General features: G+C 42.3%; 3 non-coding genes across 3 annotated transcripts; 2 read left to right on the forward strand and 1 right to left on the reverse strand.

Moving 5' to 3' along the window:
* The first annotated feature begins 7467 nt into the window (after nucleotides 1-7467).
* Nucleotides 7468-7573, forward strand: TRNAL-CAA (transfer RNA leucine (anticodon CAA)). Its single transcript has 2 exons — nucleotides 7468-7505; nucleotides 7528-7573. It is a non-coding gene; the product is annotated as a tRNA-Leu (tRNA).
* Nucleotides 7574-7832: 259 nt separating this feature from the next.
* Nucleotides 7833-7904, forward strand: TRNAE-CUC (transfer RNA glutamic acid (anticodon CUC)). The gene has a single exon. It is a non-coding gene; the product is annotated as a tRNA-Glu (tRNA).
* Nucleotides 7905-24397: 16493 nt separating this feature from the next.
* Nucleotides 24398-24530, reverse strand: LOC128573233 (small nucleolar RNA SNORA76). Its single transcript, XR_008376387.1, has one exon. It is a non-coding gene; the product is annotated as a small nucleolar RNA SNORA76 (small nucleolar RNA).
* Between the last annotated feature and the right edge of the window lie 348 nt (nucleotides 24531-24878).

The following is a 24878-nucleotide window of genomic DNA, read 5'->3' on the forward strand; positions in this document are numbered from 1 at the left end:
TTAATAAATAAGTGCACATATTACTGTCTTGCAAATTTATTCTTTTAATTTTTGGGTAACATTTCAATATAGTTTCCTTGTAATCCTGTATATTTTCTCATATATTTGACACATTATGAGTGAACTCTCTTCAGCATGATAAAGGGCATTCATGAAAAGCCCTCAGCTAGCATTGTACTCAGTGGGAAGAAAGTGAAAACTTATAAGATCAGAAATAAGACAAGGTTGCCCACCTTCAACCAACATGGCTGTTCAACATCATACTGGAAATTCTAACCAAACAATTAAGATAGGCAAGAAAAAGAAATAAAAGACATCCATCTGGAAAAGAAGAAGTAAAACTAACTCTGCTCACAGAAGACATCATCCTAAAAACCAAACAAACAACAACAAAAAAAAAAACAGGCCGGGCGCAGTGGCTTACACCTGTAATCTCAGCACTTGGGAGGCCAAGGCCGGTGGATTGCCTGAGCTCACAGATTTGAGACCCTGTCTCTAAAAAATAGCCAGGCATTGTGGCAGTGTAGTCCCAGCTACATGGGAGGCTGAGGCAAGAGCATCACTTGAATCCAAGAGTTCGAGGTTGCTGTGAGCTAAGACACCACAGCACTCTATCAAGAGTGACAAACTGAGAGTTTCTCAAAAAAAAAAAAAAGATTACACACATAGACACAAAGTACTAAAGCTAATAAATTAATAAATAAGTTTAGCAAAATTGCAGAGTGTAAGATCTACACACAAAATTCATTGTTTCTATATTCCAGCAATGAACAATCTAAAAGGGAAATTAAGGAAACAACTTGACATATAATAATGACCCAAAGAAGAAAATACTTAGGCATAAACTTAACCTAGAAAGTGAAAGCTTGTACATTGAAAACTATAAAACATTGGTGAAAGAAATGTATGATGTTCTTCCAAGTGCATGGACTTGAAGGCTTAATATTGTTAAGGGTCTATCAGTAATACCTAATGTGATATACAGATTCAATGTAATCATCAAAATTCCAATGACTTTTTTTTCCCCCTCAGGAATGGAAAAGACACTCCTCACATTCCTAAGGCCTTTGAGTAGATGGAATAATCTTGAAGAAAAATAAAAGTGAGAGGAGTAATACAACTTGCTACACGGCTACAAGAAAAGTAATCAAAACAATGTGTTACTGGCATAAAGATAGATATTGAGAGTCTAAAAATAAACCCATATATCCATGGTCAATTGATTTTGAACAATGGAGAAAGAATAGTCTCTTCCAGAAATGGTGCTGGAATGACTGGATATTCACATATGAAAGAATGAAGTTGAACCTCTATACCATACCATATGAGGTCTGACAAGTTTGTGAACTTGTCACCCTGCACTTATGTTGGCAGCACTGTACAAACAACTCAGATTTCATAACCTTGGTATATCAGTGTCTCACAGCTGTGTTTGTGTTGTGTGGTGGTGTCTTGCTGAATGGCATTCATTATGGTTGTGTGCTTTTTTGTGTCATCACAAGAATGTCAGAGCTTGAATTAGAACAATGAACAAACACTAAATTTCTTGTTAAACTTGGCAAGAGTGGAAGTGAAATCAGGGACATGTTAGTTAAAGTTGATGGGTGTAATGCCATGAAAAAAATGATTACAATGGATTAAGCATTTTTCTGAGGGGAGAGAAGGCACTGCTGATGAAAACATTTCAAAAATTCATTGAATTGTGTGTTAAAATTGTTAGCTGACTGTGAGAAGCACAGCAGACCACACAGACATTAACAGAGAAACAAGAAAATCTTAACTGGGCCACGTGCAGTGGCTCACACCTGTAATCCCAGCACTGTAGGAGGCCAAGGCAGACGAATCACCTGAGCTCACAAGTTTGAGACCAGCCTGAGCTAGAGTAAGACCCCCATCTCTAAAAAATAGCCAGGCATTGTGGCAGTGTAGTCCCAGCTACTTGGGAGGCTGAGGCAAGAGAACGGCTTAAGCCCAGGAGTCTGAGGTTGCTGTGACACCACGGCACTCTACTGGGGGCAACAAAGTGAAACTGTTTCAAAAGAAAAAAAGAGTCTTAACTGAAAATCTTTAGGATAAGAAAGGTTAGGCACCAGTTCACATGGCCCTATCTCTGAGGGAGTTTTTAGCCAGTGAACAAATAACTGTATTGGCTACCTGCCCTACTCACCTGATCTGGCCCCAGTGACTTTTTTATTTACTCAAACATAAAGGAAGTATTGAATATTGAAGAAATTCAGAAATCAAGTGTAATACAATGATAATTCTGATGACCATTCCAGAAAGAGTTGCAAAATTATTTTAAAGGGTGGTTTAGGTGCTGGAGTAAGTGCATAGCTTCCCAAGGGAGTAGTACTTCAAAGTTGACTGTAGTGATATTCAGCAATCAGCTATGTAGCTCTTTTCCTAGAAAGAGTTTGTGAACTTAATTGTCAGACCTTGTATATAAAAATTAACTTAAAAGTGGATCAATGGCTCAGCACCTGTAGCACAGTAGTTACAGTGCCAGCCACGTACACTGAGGGTGGCAGTTTTGAACCTGGCCTAGGCCAGCTAACCAACTGCAAGAAAAAAATATCCAGACATTGTGGTGGGCACCTGTACAGCTACTTGGGAGGCTGAGGCAAGAGAATGACTTAAGCCCAAGAGTTTGAGGTTGCTGTGAGCTGTGATGCCATAGCACTCTACTGAGGGCAAGATTGTGAGACTGTCTCAAAAAAGAAAGAAAGACAGACAAGAAAAGAAAAATGGATCAGTGACCTAAATATAAGAGCTGAAACTATGAAACTATTAGAAGGAAACATAAGGGTAATTCTTCAAGATTTGGATTTGGCAATGTTTTCTTAGATATGACATTAAGAACATGAGCAACAAAAGAAAAACATAGATAAATAGCACTTATTCAAAATTTAAAACTTCTGTGCATCAAAGACATTAGGAAGAAAGTGCAATCTGGTTTCAGTGGCTCACATCTGTAAGCCTAACACTTTGGGAGACTAAGATGGGAGGTTCACTTGAGCTTAGGAGTTGGAGACCACCCTGAGCAAGAGCAAAACTCCATCCTCTACCAAAAATAGAAAAACTATTTGGGTGTTGTGGTGCATACCTGTAGTCCCAGCTATTCAGGAGGCAGAGGTAGGAGAATTGCTTGAGCCCAGGAGTTTGAGGTTGCTGTGAGCTATGATGCCATGGGATTCTATACCAGGGGTCCTCAAACTGCAGCCTGTGGGCCACATGAGGCAGTGTGATTGTATTTGTTCCCGTTTTGGTTTTTTGCTTCAAAATAAGATATGTGCAGTGTGCATAGGAATTTGTTCATAGTTTGTTTTTTTTAAACTATAGTCTGGCCCTCCAGCGGTCTGAGGGACAGTGAACTGGCCCCCTGTTTAAAAAGCTTGAGGACCCCTGCAGTATAGACTGTTTCAAAACAAAAGACAAACAACCCAATTGAAAAATAGGAAAGGGGCTGGGCACCTGTAGCTCAGTGGTTAGGGCACTGGCCACATGCTCCAGGGCTGGTGGGTTCAAACCTGGCCTTGGCCTGCTAAACAAAACAAAACAAACAAACAAACAAAAAATAGTTCGGCATTGTGGCAGGCGCCTGGAGTCCCAGCTACTAGAGAGACTAAGGATAGAGAATCGCTTGAGCCCAGGAGTTTGAGGTTGTGGTGAGCTATAGCACTCTACTGAGGGTGACAAAGTGAGACTCTGTCTCAATAAAAAAAAAAAGAAAGAAAGAAAAATAGGAAGGGATTTGCATAGGTATTTCTCAAGGAAAGATATTCAAATTGCCACTAAGCAATTGAAAAGATACCCAATGTCATCAGTCTGTAGGGAAATGCAAATCAAAACCACAGTGAGGTACCGCTTTACACCTACTAGGATGGCAATTTTAAAAATGGAAAATTGCAAGTGTGAAGAAATTGGAATGTAAAATCATTTAACCTTTGTGTAAAGTAGTTTGCCTGTTCCTGAAAAAGTTAAACACAGAATACCATGTGACTCAGCAGTTCCACTCCTATGTATCCCAATTAACTGAAAATAGGTGCTCACACAAGCATGTGTGCATACATGCTAACAGCAGCATGATGAGCATAAACATTCATGTTCATAGCAGTATTCACAAAAACACATGCATGTTCATAGCACTATTTACATAAGTATGTGTACATACATGCTCATAGCAGCACTACTCAATAGCCACCATTGCCCATATGTCCATCAGTGGATAAAGAGAGAAATTGCTGTATATATACGTAATGGAATATTATTCAGCTATAAAGGAAGAAAGTACCAATATATTCCACAATATGGATGAACCTCAACATATCATGCTAAAGGAAAGTCACACACAATAGGTCATATACTGTATGATTCCATTTACATGAAGTATCTAGACTAGGCAAATCCATAGAGACAGAAAGCTAATTGGAAGTTTCCATATATGGGGCTTGGGAAAGAGGAGGATGTAACTTTAACAGGTACAGAGTTCCTTTTGTGATGAAAATATTTTGGAACTAAACAGAGGTAATGATTGCACAATATGGTCAAGGTACAAAGTGCTGCTGAATTGTTTATAATTCAGTGTTATGTTAATTTGACTTCAATTTTTAAAAATATACCATTTTGAGAAGGTTTCTGTGTGTTTCACCACGTAACCAGGAGAGGCAGAGATTCATGGAATGCTGTAAAGCTGAACAACCCCGAATCATCCCCATTAACCTTGAACAACGTGTATTGCCTCTTTTCAAGCAAATTCAAAGTCTCCACTGGGCATGGTGGCTCATGCCTGTAATCCTAACATGCTGAGAGGCTGAAGCAGGTTGATTTCTTGAGCTCACAGGTTCAAGACCAGCCTGTGCCAGAGCGAAACCTCATCTCTAAAAAAATAGCTGGGTGTTGTAGCAGGCGCCTGTAGTCCCAGCTACTTGGGAGGCTGAGACAAGAGAATCACTTGAGCCCAAGAGTTTGAAGTTGTTGTGAGCTATGACGCCATAGCATTCTACCAAGGGTGACAAAGTTAGACTGTGTCTCAAAAAAAAAAAAAAAAAAAATCCAAAGTCTCCCTTGATCCTAGGGTCTCCTGTAACTGACAGCGCATTTTGTTAATCTCTTTCACAGCAGAATGTCTCTCAAAAGATATAAATATATGTTATCACTACCTCCTGTCCTCTGTCCTCAGCAGAGCCTGCTCCTGTGTCTCATGGCAGCGGACCAGCACTTATGATCCCAGGCTCCAGACTGGCACCTGCAGACCCAGACTCCATTGGGGTCAGGGTCTAGGCCAGCCCAGTAGGCTCTGAAACCAAGCTAGCCTCTGTGGACTGAGGATCCGTGGACACCCCTGCAGACCTAGGGTCCAGGCAGCTGCTACAAACCCAGGACACAGGCATGCCCCTGAGGATTAAACCTCCAGGGTACATGAGCTCTAGGCCCCATCTCAGGGCCTGGCTGGTCCCTGTAGACTCAGGCTCAAGGCTCACTCCAGTGGCAAGTCAAACCTTATAGACCTGAATATAGGCTTCATGTTCAGCCCAGCAGACTGAATCAACAGCTCCACTACAGAGCATTTAGTCCAGCTGCCCGCAGCTCACCAGGACACCAGGCCAGCCAGCCCAAGGACTCTAGCAGGAAGCCTGCCTGTAGACCATTCTGGAACTCCTGGTTGGACTGACTGGTGAAGGGCATTTCCTGACAAAGCCAGTCTGCAAAGACTGGAGTAAGTACCTACTTCTTCAGACGTGTAGTTGCCATGGATTGGAGTAAAAGTATAAGGTTTTCTTATCTTTTTTTTTTTTTGAGTAAAATTAAGTTTTTATCGGCTTAAAATGGCACGGTTTAAGATGGTTTTGTAAGCTTCATGGTAATCACAAAGCAAGAACCTATAATAGATATACAAAAAATATAAAGTAAAGAATCAAAGCATATCACAAATCACAAGAGAAAGAATCAAAGGACCCACAGAACAACCGGAAAGCAATACACATGACAACAGTCAGTCCTTATCTACCAATAATTACCATGAATGTGAATGAATTAAATTTTCCCATCAAAAACTATGAGTGGCTAAATGAATTTTATTTATTTATTTTTTCTGAGACAGAGTCTCACCATGTTGCCCTCAGTAGAGTGCTGTAGCGTCACAGCTTATAGCAACCTCAAGCTTTTGGGCTTAAGCGATTCTCTTGCCTCAGTCTCCCCTGTAGCTGGGACTACAGGCGCCCGCCACAACACCCGGCTATTTTTTGGTTGCAATTGTTTTGCTGGCCCGGGCTGGAAACCCACCACTCTCGTTGTGTGTGGATGGCACCATACCCACTGTGCAATGGCCGCCTAGCTTAAATGAGTTATTTTGAGACAGTCTCACTCTGTCGCCCTGGAGGAGAGTGCCGAGGCATCACATAGCTCACAGCAACCTCAAACTCTTGGGCTTGAGTAATAATCCCCTTGCCTGAGCCTCCCAAATGGCTGGGACTACAGGCATGTGCCACTATGCCTAGCTAAATGGATATTTTTTTAAAGACTTAACTATATGATGCCAACAAGGGACTCACTTGCCCTGTAAGGACACATATAGACAAAAACTAAAGGGATGGAAAAAGATTCAATGCAAATGGAAACCAAAGGAGAATAGGAAGGGTTTTACCTATATCAGAAAAAATAAACTTTAAGTTGAAACTGCAAAAAGAGGCTGGACTCATTGGCTCATGCCTGTAATCCTACCACTCTGGGAGGCTGTGCCAGGTGGATTGCTTGAGCTCAGTTGTAAACCAGCATAAGAGCCAGATCCCATCTCTACTAAAAGTAGAAAAAGTAGCCGGGTCTGGTGGCAGGCGCCTGTAGTCCTAGCTACTTGGAAGGGTGAGGCAAGAGGAAGGCTGGAATTCAGGAGTTTGAAATTGCTGTGAGCCATGATGCTACAACACTACCTGGGGAAGAAGAAAGAAGAAAGGAAGAGGAAGAAGAGGAAGAAGAGGAAGAGGAGGAAGAAGAAGAAGAAGAGGAAGAAGAGGAGGAGGAAGAAGGAGAAGAAGAAAGAAGAAGAGAGAAATTTCTAAAACAGTGTTCCTTGCGAGGAAAAAAAAGAAAAACAGCAATCGTGTGTCGCTCATTCTGCGGAAAGCGCTTTTCCAACTGTTTTCTAAGTAGTGATTCAACTTGCCACTTTCCCCTACCATGGCCGGGGATGAGGTGGCTGAGTTTGCTTGGTCTTCTTTATAAACTGCATCTCCTGCCATTTGCAGGACCAGGCGCCGGTGCCGCGGTCACTCCGGCTGGCGGTTACTCCGGGTCAGCCAGCTAACAGTGCCAACGCCCCTGAGAACCCCGGCCCAGAGACTAGCAGAAGGCACGCACTCGACCAGGCTGCCGTGATCCCTACAACTCCCCAGAAGGAGACACCGCGCAGCACTGCTACGGGCCCCAGCAGCGCAAGCTCTAGGGGCGATGAGAAGAAGAAGTTCAACGGGTGTCAGGATGGCCGAGTGGTCTAAGGCGCCAGACTCAAGGTGTGTACCTTGCCCGCGGGTATTCTGGTCTCCGAATGGAGGCGTGGGTTCGAATCCCACTTCTGACACGTGGCTTTTATATTTTGTCTCACCAGCCTGGTGGTTATTTTCGTCTCTCCTCCAGGAAGGTGACTGCAACTAGATTCCACTTGCCGCCGTTTTGGCATCTCTCCACCTGGAGCAGGTTAGCAGCTGCCAGCTGGGAGAAGAGCAGACACTGCTCAGCCTAGGGAACATTCAGACACCGCCTCCAACGACTGTCGCACAAACTGCACGTCACAGTATTCTCCCTTAGTATAGTTTCGATTAAAGAATCCTACCATGTCTTCCCTGGTGGTCTAGTGGTTAGGATTCGGCGCTCTCACCGCCGCGGCCCGGGTTCGATTCCCGGTCAGGGAAGGGCGTTTTATTTTTCTCCCTTAATAAATTAAAAAAAGATCAGAAAGATTCTCTTTCATTTAAAAAAGAGAAAAATATAAAAAAAATTTTTTTAAAGGTCAAAGCAGGGAGTAGTTACAAGCGCCGGCCGTGTGCCATTGACCTTTACCTACGATATTTTCCTGAAGAAAGAAAACGACATTCCCAACCATAAAAAAAAAGGAAAGAAAACGACAGCAGGCAGCACAAAACAACCCAGAAAAATCGCCCTGTGCCTTGTCTCAAAATACTGCACAGAGTTTTAAGTCTCCCGCGAAGTCCGAATGCCTTAAGATGGCACTTGCAACTTAGAGAGGCAGGTCAGGAAGGGTTTTATCACCTCACAATGGACTAGGTAATCGTAGCTATGGAAATAAGTACACAGCAATAACGCCTCACTCTGACACATACGTTTTTAATTTTAAAAATAAATAGAAATAATTGAAATAATCCCACAACGAACACCCGTGTTTTCTGTGCTTAGATTCAATAGATTCAACAACGTTGGTTAATATTTTGTCACGTATTCTCTCTCTCTGAGTGATACATATCTATAGATACAGACAAGTATAAATTCTCTTGTCCCCACCAATTTGAAAGTTGCACACGTGACATTACTCCACATCATATGCCAATCCATATTCAAATTTCCCGCAAATGTCCCTAAAATGTCTTTTATTGTAGCTTTTTGTTTTTATTCTGGAAACTTTCATTGCCCCCTCCCTTTTTAAATGTCATTGTTTATTTAGATGTTTAAGTTCTCTTACTAAGTTTTTACAAGCTGGTGAATACTGACAAATTAATTCTCCAGGAAACTACAATCACACGTTCCCAGACGTATAAGTGTATGGTTGAACTAACATTAATACACATCACCAGTTACATCCTAAAACAAATTGTCAAATATTCAAATATTAAGTACACAGCTCAGAAGGCATATAAAATATTAGATGTCTACTTTAATTCACTAGCAGAAACCCACTTCTTTTTTTTTTTTTTTTTGGTGGTATTTGGCCGGGGCTGGGTTTGAACCTACCACCTCCTATGGGACTAGTGCCTTACTCCTTGAGCCACAGGCGCCACCCAGAAACCCACTTCTTTTTTTTGCAAGAAGTTTTAAAAAGAAGGAAAAAAAATCACACTTCAAACAAAAATAATCTGGTAAACAACTTTTAATAAGTATGAGGAAAAAATTACAAGAATTGCAGAAATTTTATGATTAAGAATTGTTTTAGCTACAATTAACAAAGTACCCTTTAAAAATATTTACTAAAGAGTATATTTCTATATGCTTTTAAAAATAACATTTTAAAAAATCTTTTAAAAATATTTTAAAATATTTACTAAATTAAAGAGCATATTTCTATATGTTCTGCACAAGACAAAGGCAACATTTTGCTAAAAATATTTAATAGCCCTTCCTGTTTTTATCAGACCTCCCTGGTTAGGTTGTGCCTCAGAGTTTAGCAAATTAACTGTTTAGCAAATTAACTGTCAGGCCTTGTTGTCTGAAGAGAGTAAAACATGTACAGTGTAGATTTTCACAACGGAGGTTTTTCATAACGGCACAAAATAAGATTTATAGAAAGACATTAAATAATCACTCTAAGACTTGATTAAAAAAAAATCAATGGCTAAGTAAACCTGATGTCTACTGGAATAAATGCAGGAGAGATAAACATGAAGTGAGCAGGCAAATAACCATGTAGGCCTTGCTTTCAGTGTCTGAAGTAACAAGACAAACCACAAAAGGACTAGAGTGTTCATAGTTCCTGAGATTTTAGGTCTGTACAATACTAAAAATATATAAGTATTATACTGGGTACTTTGGCACCGAATCTTTCTAAATTTCTTATATACTGATAAGATTCTGGCATAGGGAGAGATTTCATCACGATATCACTCAACACTGCATGACTTCAGGAGGTCAACTGGTACAAATTATAAGCACATTTTAAATGCTGAATGCCAAGAATCTTCTACTAAATGTCCAAATAGGTTAACTGTGGGGAGAGGGCTGTAGGTGGCCACCCACAGCTTGGGAAATGCTCAGAAGTAACCCCCAACCACTTCTCCTCCTTTAAGGACATTCTTTTCACCTTCCAGAAGTCACGTAGCCCACGCATGCTTTCCTTCTTATCGGCAAGCACATAGTTTTTCCTCTTTAAGGTTGATCTCTACCTCATGTGTTAAGATTTATGCAACCTTACTGTGTAGAGGAATGGACACCATGCTTGCAAGGACAGTTACTGACTTCTATCACATTAAAAGGAAACGCTGAGAATAGGACAGTCTCCCGGCAAGTCTAGAGATGTTTTATGACTTAAGGGCAAACCCTCAAGTAACTCAGTGTTCCGGAATGAGATAAGATCAGTCACTTATTAGTAAGCATGTGTTAGACGTTGATGCTTGGTACTTCTTCATGGGGGTTGTGGGGAAAGAAGAACACATGAAGAAAGAACATGCGAGGAAAGAGCACGTGGCAATCCTTACCTCATATGTAATCACCTTAACTCTCCACACCTGTTATGTATGTCATTACCTTAACTCTCCACACCTGTTGTGTATAACCTTAATAAATAGCCATTGTGGTGGGGGGGGGCCCTCAGTGCTACCCTGCACTTAAGGTTAGCCCACCTCTTGCAAACTTGTACTTCAATCTGTGTCACACCTGCTTCCTTCGTGGGGTGACCCAGACCAAGGCCTTGGGGTCGAGACCTCTGGCACAGTCAGCAGGATATGGCAGGATACCACAGGATACTGGGGACATGGACAGAGGGGACAAATGACACTCGGAAGTAAGTGAAGCCTTCAGTAGACAGCAGAGGAAGTCCTGGAGGGAAACTCTGCTCAGAGAAAGTGGGACCTCTGGCCTATCTAGAATTAAAGGAAGCTCTCAGAATAAGTGAGGCCTTTGATAGATAATAAGCAGAGATAGTTAGAGAAAATAATGGGTAACTTCCTGTTTGGGGAGTCACGAGAATTAGAAACTGAGGAAGAAAGTGATGTTCAAGCAGAATTTGAAAATGAGAATAGTGAGGTTCAGTGGGAACCTGGACCTGAGGAGAATTGGGAACCAGGAGCATATGAAAGTTTTTCTGGCCCTTCCTCAGGGGAGGAAGTATGTGCTACAGACATGATTAAGGAAGAAAATACCCTAATGACCATTATAGCAGCTCAGATCAAACAGAAGATCCGTTAAATAGTCTCACAGTTAAAAATGCTAACATAGCCCCGACACAAGGGTTTGCAAGCGCCCTTGGTCGGGTCTGCCCCACTGACCACAGGCTGTCCTCCCCTTTCCTGCCTGCAGTCAGCAGGAAGTGCAGGTGGGGGGCGGCAGCAGAGTGGGTGATGCTAGGTGGCGCCTCCCCTTCCCCGGCCAACCACCTTCCCCTGGCTCAGGGACCCACCTCCTCCTAGTGCCCTGGCTGGGACGGGAGCTCCAGAGAGGGCCATGTCTACCAAGTCGCCGGGTCCACAGCTGCCCCTCCTCCCGGGACTGGTACAGTCACAGACGCAGTGGGGGCCCTCAGTGCTGGTCTGGGTGTGCCCACCTTGGCAGGCAGGCGCACCTGCGCAGTGCCCGACCCTGCTCTCCACAGTGGGGGAAAATGTATTCAGCCCTACTATGAAACTGATTTATAAACATCCACACTTCCATATGAATGCTATAACCCAACTACAGCCCAAGATGAAGGGGAAAGAGGAGGGGGAGGGTAGGAGAGGGGAGAGGATGGGTGGAGGAAAAGTAATTGGTGGGACCACACCTATGGTGCATTTTACAAGAGTACATGTTAAATCTACTAAGTGTAGAACATAAAAGTCTTAACACAATAACTAAGAAAATGTGGTGAAAGGCTATGTTAACCAGTTTCATGGAAGTATTTCAAATTATATATAAAATCAGCACATTGTACCCTATAATTGCATTAATGTACACAGCTATGATTTAATTTTTAAAAAACCTGCAATATATAATTAAAAATGCTAACATAGATCACTCAATATTACCCTCAGTGCCTCTCTATGTAGATAATCCCCCTGAAACTTCCATTATGAAGTTCCCTTTATTAAAGGGACGAAAGACTGGTGACTTTACTTTTGAAGATACTATAGGGCTTTTCCAAGTCACAGTTACTAATAACCTTCCTAATGTGGAGTACCCTCAAGGGGGCCCGTAGACAAAGAATACAGGTTTGGAGACCTACCCACTCACCAGCAACTTAAGCCTGTCCAATCCTTTTTACATGCCACCCCAAGTAGTGCTGCTTTAGATCTACTAGCCTGTGATAATTTTCTTTTGCTTTCCAACATGGGAGTAAAGAAATTAAAAACAGGAAGATGTGGTCCTATTCCCCCAGATACTTACTGTTGGGTTATTGTTAGAAAAAAGTAGTTTATAGAGTGTCCACACAAGTATTACTGATAGTGACTTATTAGGGGAAATACAGATCATGATTTTGGTAAACCAATTCAAATTTTAGCTGGACAAAAGATTGCTCCATTTCTACTCCTGCCTCACATTAAATTACAAAGTACTGGTTAAAAAAAAAAAAAAAGAACGCACTTGTGGTCTCAGCAGTACAAACAGTATTTTTTGGCAAACATCTATTGACAAGAATAGGCCTCAATTAACACTCACTTTGAAGGATAAATCTTTTACTGGCCTGTTAGCTACTGGCGCAGATGTCTCAGTCATGGCTTTAAATCTGTGGCCCAAGGAGTTGCAGAAACAGATAGTTGATGTTACTTTTACAGGCATAGGAACTTTGAATTCAGTCTTTCAAAGTACATTACCTTTACCTTGTTTGGGACCAGATACTCAAAATGCTCAAATTCAACCATATATAGCTGACATTGCTATTAACTTGTGCAGTCGAGATTTACTTCAACAGTGGAAAACTGTAATAACCATACCTTCCTCTCATACTAATTCCTTTCAAATGTCAAATTTAGCATACAGGCCACTGCCCCAAAATATGCTCTCACATTATCTTGGAAGAACAATAATCCAGTGTGGGTGGAGCAGTGGCCATTAACTAAAGAAAAACTGGATGCCTTACAATTTTTAATTCAGGATCAGTTAGAACAAGGACATATTGAGCCCTCTACCAGTCCTTGGAATTCTCCTGTCTTTGTTGTAAAAAAGAATCAGGCAAATGGAGAATGCTCATCTATCTTCGCAAAGTTAATGAAACTATTATTCCTATGAGTCCCCTGCAACCAGAACTTCCTTTACCCTCCATGATCCCTTGCAATTGGTATTATATGTCCTTGACTTAAAAGATTGTTTTTTCAGTATATACTTGCATCCTGAAGACCAACCACATTTTACCTTTTCTTCATTTTCCTATAATCAACAAAGACCCTATTAGCATTTTCAGTGGAGAGTTCTGCCACAAGGTATGTTAAATAGTCCTACTTTGTGTCAGCATTGTGTTGATTAGCCATTACAGCACATTAGGAAAAAATTTTCTACAGCCTACATCATTCATTATATGGATGATATTTTATTTGCACACCAAAGTTTAGCTGTTTTGTAAGACATATTTAAACAAGCTGTACTTACCCTACAATCTTATGGTCTTAAAATTGCTCCAGAAAAAATTCAAACTATATGCCCCTATAATTATTTGGAATACAAATGGACTCAAATGCAAATTCTCCCACAACATGTTAATCTTAGGTTGGATTCCTTACCTACTTTAAATGATTTCCAAAAACTGTTAGGTCATATAAATTGGTTATGTCCAACTTTAGGAATACCAACCTACGCTTTAACTAATCTTTTTAAAATCCTAGAAGGACCTTCGGACTTAAATAGACCTCATTCACTTATTCCTGAGGCAAAGAAGGAGCTGCAACTAATTGAAAAAGAGTTTGCCTCAAAAGAATTAGTTCAAGTTGACATTAGATTACCGATTTGACTGATAATTATAGCCACTTCTCACACCCCAACTAGAGTTATTTATCAAGAGAACACCCATTTAGAGTGGCTATTCCTTCCTAATAAATCTACACAAAAATCACAACAATATTTACACAAAATTTGTGAGCTAATTGCTAAAGGCAGAAACAGAATTTGCTAACTTATAGACTATGACCCTTGTTCTATTATTGTTCCTTTTACAGAAAAGCAAATTCAACTCAATTTTCAATTATCTTTGCCTTGGCAAATCACTCTTTCATCTTATGTAGGCTTAATTACCAATGAATATACTAATGATAAAAGATTTCAGTTTCTAAAGCTTACTTCTTGGATCCTTCCTCATATTGTCAAAAACTCACCAATTATAGATGTTATCACTTTTTATACAGATGCCAACAAGCATGGCAAGGCTGGATACACTGGTGGTAATAACTCCAAAGTTGTTCAAAGTCCTTATAATTCTGTCCAAAAGAATGAAATGTATGCTATTCTTATTGTACTCCAAGACTTTCATTGTCCTATGAATGTGGTAATGGACTCTCAATATACATGCCTTGCTATTAACCACCTAGAAACAACATTTGCTGATGAAATTTCTTCTCTTTTGTGACCTATCCAGAGACTCCTTAGACACCACATTCATCCTATACACGTTACTCATATTAGAACATACACCATTTTACCTGGTCTTATTACTTCACTAAATTCACAAATGGATCAAGCCCTTGTTGGTACTGTTCAAGAAGCATCTACTTTTCATTCCTACACACATGCTAATGCAAAGATGCTTTGTGAGAAATTTCATCTTACAAAAACTCAGTCATAGCAAATTCTTTCTAGTTGTTCTTCTTGCTCAAAAATACATGTTCCCTCCTTTCATGAAGGTTTCATAGAGGAAAAATGGCAGACCAAATACGGCAAATGGACGTGACTATCATCCCATCCTTTTGGTAAATTAAAATATGTTCATCATTCCATAGATACTTTTTCTCATTTTTCTTGGTCAACTGCCTTATCTGGAGAAAGGGCTCACCATGTCATTGAACATTTATTAGAATGTTTTAATGTCATGGGACTTCCTAAGTCTATTAAAACTGACAAAGCACCTTCTTATTCTACTCAAAAATTAAATACCTTTCTTTTTGGAACATTCACTTTCTCATGGTATTCCCTATAATTCTGAAGGCCAGGTCATTACTGAATGATACTACAAAACATTAAAAGATATGTTATTTAAACAGAAAAGAGAAGATGGTACACTCACCTTGAATAACAGTCCTAGATACATTCTTACTAGAGCTCTGTTCACTCTTAATTTTTTGAATATCAACAATGATGGAAACACAGCTGCTGAACGTCATTGGACATCTCTTGCCCATTCGCCACCATCTCAAATCCAGCAACCTATTTTCTATAAGAAACCTGATATGTCTGAATGGGATCCTGGTTAATGTGTTACATTGGGCTTTGCCCATAACATTACAGAGCAGCAAGAAAAACAGTGGTTACCCACCTGCTGAATCAAGCCTCAATATGAACAAAAAACCTTGCCAGCACTTTGACGAATCTGCCCTCACTGATCTCTTCAATAACATGACCATCAAGCAGACAAACAGACGTCGTCCTCTACCAAGAACCACGAACTCCACTTTTTCTTCTTGGGGTCAAATCAAAAAGCTGTCATCAGCAGCTGAAGATTTAGTGAAATGTCAAGGTAAACCTCTAACAGCAGACTTCTTGTTCCTGGCAATGATTGCACTAGTGTTGACAAAGTTAAGTGCTGCTACAAAGAATTTCACCTATTGAGCCTATATCCCTAATTCTCCCCTTAACAGAACAATACCTTAGATTAACCCTATCATTTCTATTTAAGTCCTGGCAGTTGTTACCTTCAACCCATTCCCACTGCATGATTTTCTCGTATATGTAATAGTATTAAAACCAAACAAAAATCATGCTGCTGCTCCAGACCTCAACTTGGAAAGGGTATGACACTATCCTTCCCCCACCTAACATTCCAATCTGCACTATGCCTGTTGCTACCCATTTATAATGGATGCAATGGACAATGCACAGAGGCAAGAAACCTGGGGCATTAGTTAATATTTCCTATGGAAGTGTCATTGGAGACCCCATGGGTCAGCCTGAGACAAACAGGTGGAGAAATGCATTGATTTTGTAAGAACAACTTCCATAGACAACCATTCCCATACTGTTGGGCATGGAGGAAGCATATCTCCCCCTGTGCCTAGCCTGGCTGGGACAACATAACATCATTTCTGGATAGATTTACAATAACATATACCTGAAACCTTTCTTAAATAATTGCAATCTGTCACAGGAACTGAAATTAAAAAGAATTTCCAACAGTGTTACTAGTCTCTCTCCTTTTTCTTCTGTGAAGGCCCTCACTGGCACCACTAGTATAATTCTGTTAATTACTATATGTGCCCTTTTGTTCTTTTGCCTAGCAAGAAGAGGAGCTGCTCAACGGGAAGAACTATTGAAAGGAACAACGGCTATTTTTCTCCCCAAAATGTCTTAAACAAAAATGGGGAATATGTAGAGGAATGGACACTATGCTAGCAAGGACAGTTACTGACTTTTATCACATTAAAAGGAAATGCTGAGAACAGGACAGTCTCCTGGCAAGCCTAGAGGTTTTGTGACTTAGGGGCAATCCCCCAAGTAACTCAGTGTTCCGGAATGAGATAAGATCTGTCACTCATTACTAAGCATGTGTTAGACATTGAAGCTTGGTACTTCTTCATGGAGGTTGTGGGGTGAGAACACTTGAGGAAAGAGCACAGGGCAATTCTTATGCATGCACCCCTCATATGTAATTACATTAACTCTCCACACTTGTTGTTTATGTCATTACCTTAACTCTCCATACCAGTTGTGTATAACCTTGATAAATAGACCGTGTGGTGGAGGCTTAGTACTACCCTGCACTTAAGGTTAGCCCACCTCTTGCAAGCTTGTACTTCAATCCATGTCACACCTGATTCCTTCAGGCAGTGATTGCAACCAAGGCCATAGGGGACGAGACAATATTACATGAATAAAGCTGCAGCCATCAGCTACGTGAGTCCACCCAATGCCATCCTATCTCTTGTCTCCTTTCTTTGTGTCTGTCTTTTTGGCTTTATTTCTCCATTTCCCACTATTTCCACTCAGGTCAACTCTCCCTTCTCACTTCAGGTTGCAACCCAAACATAGAGGATATAATTCTCTCTTGAGTTCAGGAGTTCAAGACCAGCCAGAGCAAGAGCAAGACTTGGTCTCTACTAAAAACAGAAAAACTAGCTGGGGATAGTGGTGGGTGCCTTTAGTCGCAGCTACTTGGAAGTCTGAGGCAGAAGGATTGCTTGAGCCCAGGAGTTGGAGGTTGCTGTGAGCTATGATGCCATGACACTCTACCCAGGATGATAAAGTAAGATTCTGTCTCAAAACAACACTAACAACACTCCACTCAAGGTCGGGCTCAGTGGCTCACACCTGTAATTCTAGCACTCTGGGAGGCCAAGGCAGGTGGATTGCCTGAGCTCACAGGTTCAAAACCAGCCAGAGCAAGACCTAGTCTCTAAAAATAGCCAGGCATTGTGGCAGGTGCCTGTAGTTTCAGCTACTCAGGAGGCTGAGGCAAGAGAATCACTTGAGCCCAAGAATTGGAGGTTGCTGTGAGCTATGATGTCCTGGCACTCTACCAAGTGTGACAAAATGAGACTCTGTCTCAAAACAAAACAAACACACTTAATAGGGTTATAAAGAATTTAAAAAATCAAATACAGAAATGATGCAAAGAAGCTGAAGTCTACTTCAGCATACTCTATATGAAATTCTCAGTGCTTTGAGTATGAAGCAATGGTACATGAAATGACCTTCCTAACAAGAAACAGCATTTTTTCAATCCAGTGATACTGAGGTTGACCTAACTGGATCAGAACCCCTGTAAAATGCTTTGCAGATTTCAATTCAACACTTCTGTACCCAGATTAACTACTTTTGGGGGGCTTCTTGGTTGAGTCATAATTAATTTCTACAGTTCTCTCATCTGCGCAGAGATGGTGCTTTAGCTGGCAGTAATCTTCACTGCCCTTCAGAAACTCTGTAAATGTGTGACCAGGAGCACTGCAGACCACTGTTGCAGTGATCTTTCTCATGATAGGTTCCTTCATTAGCAAAAGTTTCAACCCTGGTAGCTTCACCCTTAGTGCCCCAAGTGTATCCTGTCCAATTTTTGAAATTGGGAAGCCTGTGGAAAATACTCATTAATTTAATCATAGTAGAACCTCTGCAATTTGACCACCCAAGGGACTGGTCAACATGTGGAGGTGGTCAACTTAAGGAACTAGGCCTACTGCACTGATACGAACATGTAATTTACCTTCTTATACAGCTTTTATTAGAGCGAATTACATGAAATCATACAAAATCAAAACAGTAAAATCATATACATTCAGTATCATACAAAATCAATACATTTACTATTTTCTCATGGTTTAATTACTCTTTCTGAAAAAAGAGTCAGTCTTGGTCTGTTTCTTATTCTGACTAAAAACATAGGTGGAGAAAGCACTCTCAACATTGGCTACACCACTCAGCACACCTGGGCATTTTTATACAGCAAATGACTTCAACTGCACTAACAGACTACTGACATATCTCCTCCTTTGGAGTCTCTACAATCACTTGCTTCTTCCATCCCATCAGCTGCTTTATACACTTTTATGCTGGTCTGTACTTTGGTCAATATCAATTGGAAAATGGCTTCTGAGTCAGGTTCAATACAGGTTGCCACCTCATCATCCATTGCAACAAATCCTTCAAAATCTACTCCTTTGAATTCTGCCATGGGAGATGGACTGTCTGATGGAGCCAAAACACTGTGCTCTTGAGTTGTGAGAAACACAACTTTCTGAAAATACTTCTGTATTATTTCTGGCAGAACTGGATTCAGAGGAAGGAATCCAGAGTGTTAACTGATGCAGCAGATAAAGTTGCTTCCACAGCTGGACCATAGGTTGTGTTTTAGTAATGACCCACTTGTGGGCCAGGTGTGGTGGCTTATGCCTGTAATCCCAGCACTTAAGAGGCTGAGGCAGGTGGATTGTCTGAGCTCACACGTTCAAGACCAGCCTGAGTCAGAGTGAGATCCCTGTCTCTAAAGAATAGCCAGGCATTGTACCAAGCACCTGTAGTTCCATCTACTTGGGAGGATGAGGCAAGAGGATCACTTGAACCCAAGGGTTTGAGGTTGCTGTGAGCTAAGATGCCATGGCACTCTATCAAGGGTGACCAAATGAGACTCTGTTTCAAAAAAAAAAAAAAAAAAAGTAATGACCCACTGCAGGAGCTGGGCTCAGTAGTGCATTTTAAATGTTTTGATGATACGGGTGGCGCCTGTGGCTCAGTCAGTAAGGCACCGGCCCCATATACTGAGGGTGGCAGGTTCAAACCCGGCCCCGGCTGAACTGCAACCAAAAAATAGCTGGGCGTTGTGGTGGGCGCCTGTAGTCCCAGCTACTTGGGAGGCTGAGGCAAGAGAATCGCTTAAGCTCAGGAGTTGGAGGTTGCTGTGAGCTGTGTGATGCCATGGCACTCTACCAAGGGCCGTGAAGTGAGACTCTGTCTCTACAAAAAAAAATAAATAAAAAGTGTTTTGATGATACTTTGGTCAAGAGGTTTGATTTTTGAGGTCATGTCTGGAGGCAGAAATTTGCAGGTGGCCATTTGTTGTCAGTAGACTAGACTGTTTCTTCTTCATTTCTTAATTGATACCCCTTTATGCATTCTTCAAATAGGGCACCAGTCACCCATGTGCATTTGTTTGATCTCCAAGTGACTGGGGAAGCCTTCAGCCTTCAGATTCTAGAATACAGGTGGCTTTGCAGTTTACCAGTCACCAAGGGCTTTAGTTTCTCTCTGGTTTGAGCTAGTGCAAAGCAGAACTATGAAACATTTCAGTTTTGCACTCTCACATTTGTCATCCTTCATAATAAGGCTCCTGTCAGGCATTTCCTTGAAAAGGAGTCCACACTTGTCAGTGTTAAGGATGTTGTCATCTCTGAAGCTTCTGAAGTCTGGGAACTTTTGATGAATTATTCCACAAATGAGGGCAGCTAATACCCAAATCTCCAGGCTGATGATCCAGGAAGTTGCTAAAAAATTTACACGGAATTCAGGGTGACAGATTTATAAGCATCAAGTGGATGGCTCAAAAAATTTAACACAAGATCTCCTAGAAAGTCTTGTGTGGTAAATCCAATGAAGTAGAAGTTCTGGTAGAAGTTGCAGGGCCATTTCCCAGGGATGGCTGAGGCTCTTTGAGGCTAAAGCATTTGCCAGACTGTGAGCCTGCATATCTACCCCTGCCTCCTAAAGAGTTTTTAATGCTATTCTGGCTTAGTGCCTGGGAGAGACACACCATTTCTTGCCTCTAGGAGCCTATTAAAGTTGTGCATTTCGTGACTGTCATGATCCTGTTGCTGTTTTTAAAGCTATAATCAGTGTGATGGGCCGATGTGTATTTTTGAAGCCATAACCCCCAGGATCTGAGATAGGGCTTTAAAGAGATGATTAAGTTAAAATGAAGTCATTAGGGTGGGTCCTCATCCAATCTGACCAGTGTCCTTGTTAGAGGAAATTCGAACATACAAAAAACCACCAGGAACGTGCATGTACAGAGGAAAGACCTGGTGAGGATGCAGCAAAAAGGCAACTAGGAGAGAGGCCTCAAGAAGAAACCAAGCCTATGGACACTTTACTCTGGGGCATCCAGCCCCCCAGAGCAATTTCTGTTGTGTATGCCACTCAGTCTGCAGCATTTTGTTATGACAATCCTACTTGACTCATACAGTCTGTTCCTCTACATTCTTCTCCCAGGCAGAGAAGAGCAGGGCTGGTCCTTATTCAGGTTAGGATCATCTCCACACACCTTTTCAAAATAGTAATTTTTCATGTGTATCCACATAGTCTGTGTGTGAACCAAGGTATTCTAGTCTCCAACCTCAGGATTTACAGAAAATTTTACGGAAAATGAAAGCAGAGGGAGACCCATCATTTGTACCCCACCTGCTTCCTAGGTATGACTGCTCACTCTCCCACCCACTCCATCAGCCATGACCAGCTGGTGGTGCCTTCAGTTCTTGCACAAAATACACAAGACATTCACACAGTCTGCTGTGTTCTCCATCCTGTCCAGAAAGCAGTCCCTTCTGCAGAGTCCAGCTCTGTGAGTCACAAGTGCGGAGGAATAAGTGGATGGATGGACTGCTAGATGGGAAGATGGGTGGGAAAATAAATGAGTAGATGGATAGACAGAGGGAAGGGTGTATGGAAAGATGCTTGGGGGCTTTCTGCTCTGCTTTCTTCCAACCTCTGTTATTTCTTCTGCATTCCGGGCCTGGGGGCAGTGTCCACTCTTAGCTTTTCCTCTTTGGTCCTTCAGCCTGTCTTTGCTCTGTCCCTAGCCACTCTTCTGAGGGCCTCCTCTGTTTCTCTAGCTTCCCTCTGAGGACCTGTGTGTGGTTCTCTAATCTTTTTTGTACTGTGAACGCACATGCACGCGTGTGCGCATGCGTACTACCCTCACCAACCCCGCCAGAATTTAGCTTTTCTCTATTCCCCAAATCCATCCAAGTCTTCTTTCCGCAAAGAGTGGGAGTGGGTTTATTCCCTCTCTCCTTCCTTGAGTCAGGAAGTGGAGCATGACCCACTCTGAAATCATGAAGTCTTGACTCCTTGTCTCTTCACTCCCTTGTGATGTTCCTGTTTTAAGGACTGCGGAACTATACTGCTAGAGAATGGAATTTGAAATCACGAGCAATTATAATTAAATGAAAGCACATGTAGTGAGAATAAGATGGAGTCAGTCAGGTTAGAAGGACTTAAAACGACCAGGCCAGCTGTGTCATGTCTTCCCTAGCCTGACAGACTCCATCTTCTCACTACATGTGCTTTCCCTGGGGCCTGGCACTGAGAAAGCCTGGGTTCTGGGTGAAGCATGCACAGGGCAGGGCTCTTCTGTTCTCCACCTGCCAGCCTTGCCTACTTTGGTCTGAGGTGCCCTTATTTGGCCATTTCCTTGGCTAGAAATTGTGAAGTAGATTTGAGGCCTCCTCCTGCAGTCTCCTTGTCCAGGGCTTCCAGCTCCTTGTCCAGAGTTTCCAGCTCTCCACCCTCACAGGGCCCCCCAGATCTTCCCTTCTTCACTAAGCCTCCTTCCCAGACCTCCATCTCTCACACGCATCTGGCCTCTCCTGACCCCTTCTTTGTCTTGGTTGCCCCTAAATTAAGGGCTCTAAATGCAAGTTGGGTTATGGCATCTCCCTGATTTAAACCTCCTTTGCTCCTGGAGGTCTCTTTTGTTGTCTTTTTTACTAAGGGTCTACTTTTACATAATTATGCCTTTACAATTCTACTAGCCTGTGAACTGCATAATTTCAGGTAACTTGTTCCTTTATCTAGGATGCCTGGGGGAGTGCTGGGGCTAAGGATGGTTGGTTGTTATAGTGAAATAATAGAAAAATTATTAACATAGCTTTTCAGGACGCAGTGGCTCATGCCTGCAATCCTAGCACTCTGGGAGGCCAAGGCGGGCAGATCACCTGAGCTCACAAGTTTGACACCAGTCTGAGCTAGAGCGAGACCCTGTCTCTAAAAAATAGCAGAGTGTTGTGGCAGGTGCCTATAGTCCCAGCTACTCGGGAGGCTTATGCAAGAGAATTGCTTGAGCCCAAGAGTCTGAAGTTGTTGTGAACTATGATGCCATGGCATTGTACCGGGGGAAACAAAAAAACAACAACAAAATAAATAAATAAAACATAGTTTTTCAGTGAGGACAAAGATCAGTCTCTGCCTGCTTTCTTTCTCTTTCTCAGGCTAGCAAGCCCCCCACCCCTGGATTTCTGTTTTCATCGGCAGTGGAGAAGCTCAGTGACCAAAAGCCATCAGCCCCTTTATCTTTTAGAATTTGTTCTCTTAGCCTCAAGTGATTCCTGAATGTTCTGAATGAGCAATGACTGTGAACAATCAGGCCTCAGGACGGGGAATACCTGGAAAAGTGTCTGGCTGTGACCTAGACTGAGGAAAAACCCACAACTCACACTTTCACAGCTCCTGCAGTTACCTTCTTTGTCCTCCTTAAATCTTTCTGCCCACTGGACCTCAGGGCTGGCATACTTTCTTTCTTTGGGATGCCACACCATCTACTTGCTTTCTCCCTTCCCTCACTCCCTTTCTCTCTTTCTAAAATTTAAAATAAACTTATACTTTTTTTTTTTTGGCACTCCATTGCCCTTTATGGAGTGCTATGACATCATAGCTCACAGCAACCTGAAGTGATCTCCTGAATCAGCAAACTCAAGCTATCTCCTGAATCAGCCTCCCAGATTGCTAGGATAATAGGCATGAGCCACTGTGCCTGACCATAAACTTATACTTTTATATACTTATCTTAACCCGTGTGCAGTACCTACTGAGATTTTCCTACCTAATACTGGGTATGCAGTGGTGCTCAATGAATGCTTCCTCAGCAAACTCAAGAATGGGGGAGGGGCTGCCTCTCAAGCTGATGTCCACCAGGACCACCCATCCACTTATAATTTAGGCAGGCTTCTTGCTCTCTCCTTCATCTTTTCGTAGCCTAGGCTGCCCCAAAGGGGCCCCCTTCTCTCTCCTCCTCCTGTACTCCTGGTCATTCAGGATGGAGATTTTTTTGTCTGGGCTGTAACTCAGTATAGGACTCCCACACTTCCTGCTCTTCTGACCCCCAGGGAATTTTGCTCTCCTTACACACCTCTGTTCCCAGTACTATAATCTACTTTCCCTGCAGCCTTCCTGGGAAGCATCACCCTGCTCTGTCCTACCTTTGCAGGGCAGTGGGGGTTTAGGGTTGCCCAGGGTGTGGTGCCGGAGCACAGAGGTCAGGTAGGCTGGGCTGGAGGGAAGAGGTAGAGCTAGCCAGGGGCAAAGCAGAGCTTCTGAGGGAAGTAAATGCCAGTATGCCTGAGTATCTGCTAGCACCCAGCCTTTCTTTCTGCCCTAAAATGCAGAGGCATGGAGATTCCTCAGGCATGGCAGGACTTACCAACGTGCTAGTCAGGCTGCTCAGCAGGCCCTTTATGACTCTGAACTCCACCTTCTACACACAGTACCAGTCAGATCTTCAGAAGGCAGGGAGACTGGAGGGGTGAGGGGCAGCTTAGCTGCCTCTTTCTCTCTCTCTCTCTTTTTTTTTTTTTTGCCTTCTTTTTTTCCCTCTTCCTTTTTAAAAAACCCAACCCGCCTCTTATTCTGAGGGACTTCATTCATTCATTCAGCACATTTTTATTGAACCCCCAATATGAACCAGGCACTACTCCAGGTGCTTGGATCTCTTAGGGAACAAAACACAGAAATTCCACCAAGAAGTTTTCACACTTCCACAAGTGGCTATGCAAGCAGCCAGAAAACACATGAGCTGAATGAGCATAATTAGTCACCAATGAAATGCAATTACAACTGCAATGAGCTTCTTCTTTTTTTTTTTTTTCCGCCGCCGTGTCGCTCGCGGTTAAAAGGGCCGCCCGCGGTGAGGGCAGGCGGCCCCAGTTATACGCAAGCCTGTGCTCTGGCGCTGCAGCCTGACCCCTGGCGTTACGAGGAAGCGCAACCGGGCTCAAAGGCAGAAAGGCAGCGCGTGCAATGAGCTTCTTAATCCTACCCATTAGCCATTACAGAGTGGCTAAAACTAAAGACTAACAGCAAGAACTTCTGGCTATCATGTGGGGCAGTTGAAACTCTAATACAGCGTTTGAGGGGTGTGTAACTTGGTATAGTCAACTTTGGGAAACTGTTTGTCACTACCTACCAATGCAACAAATATGTAGACCTCACGATCTGGAAATACTACCTCTGAGTATATATCCACAAGTGAGTACATATGATTGATAATCAAAGAAAGACATGGGCAAGAATGTTCCTAATGGACCCAACTCAAACCCACTTAGATAAACAAACTAAAGTATATTCTCAGGATA

The sequence above is a fragment of the Nycticebus coucang genome, chromosome 20 (genome assembly GCF_027406575.1).
Source record: "Nycticebus coucang isolate mNycCou1 chromosome 20, mNycCou1.pri, whole genome shotgun sequence".
In the NCBI taxonomy this organism is placed as follows: domain Eukaryota; kingdom Metazoa; phylum Chordata; class Mammalia; order Primates; family Lorisidae; genus Nycticebus; species Nycticebus coucang.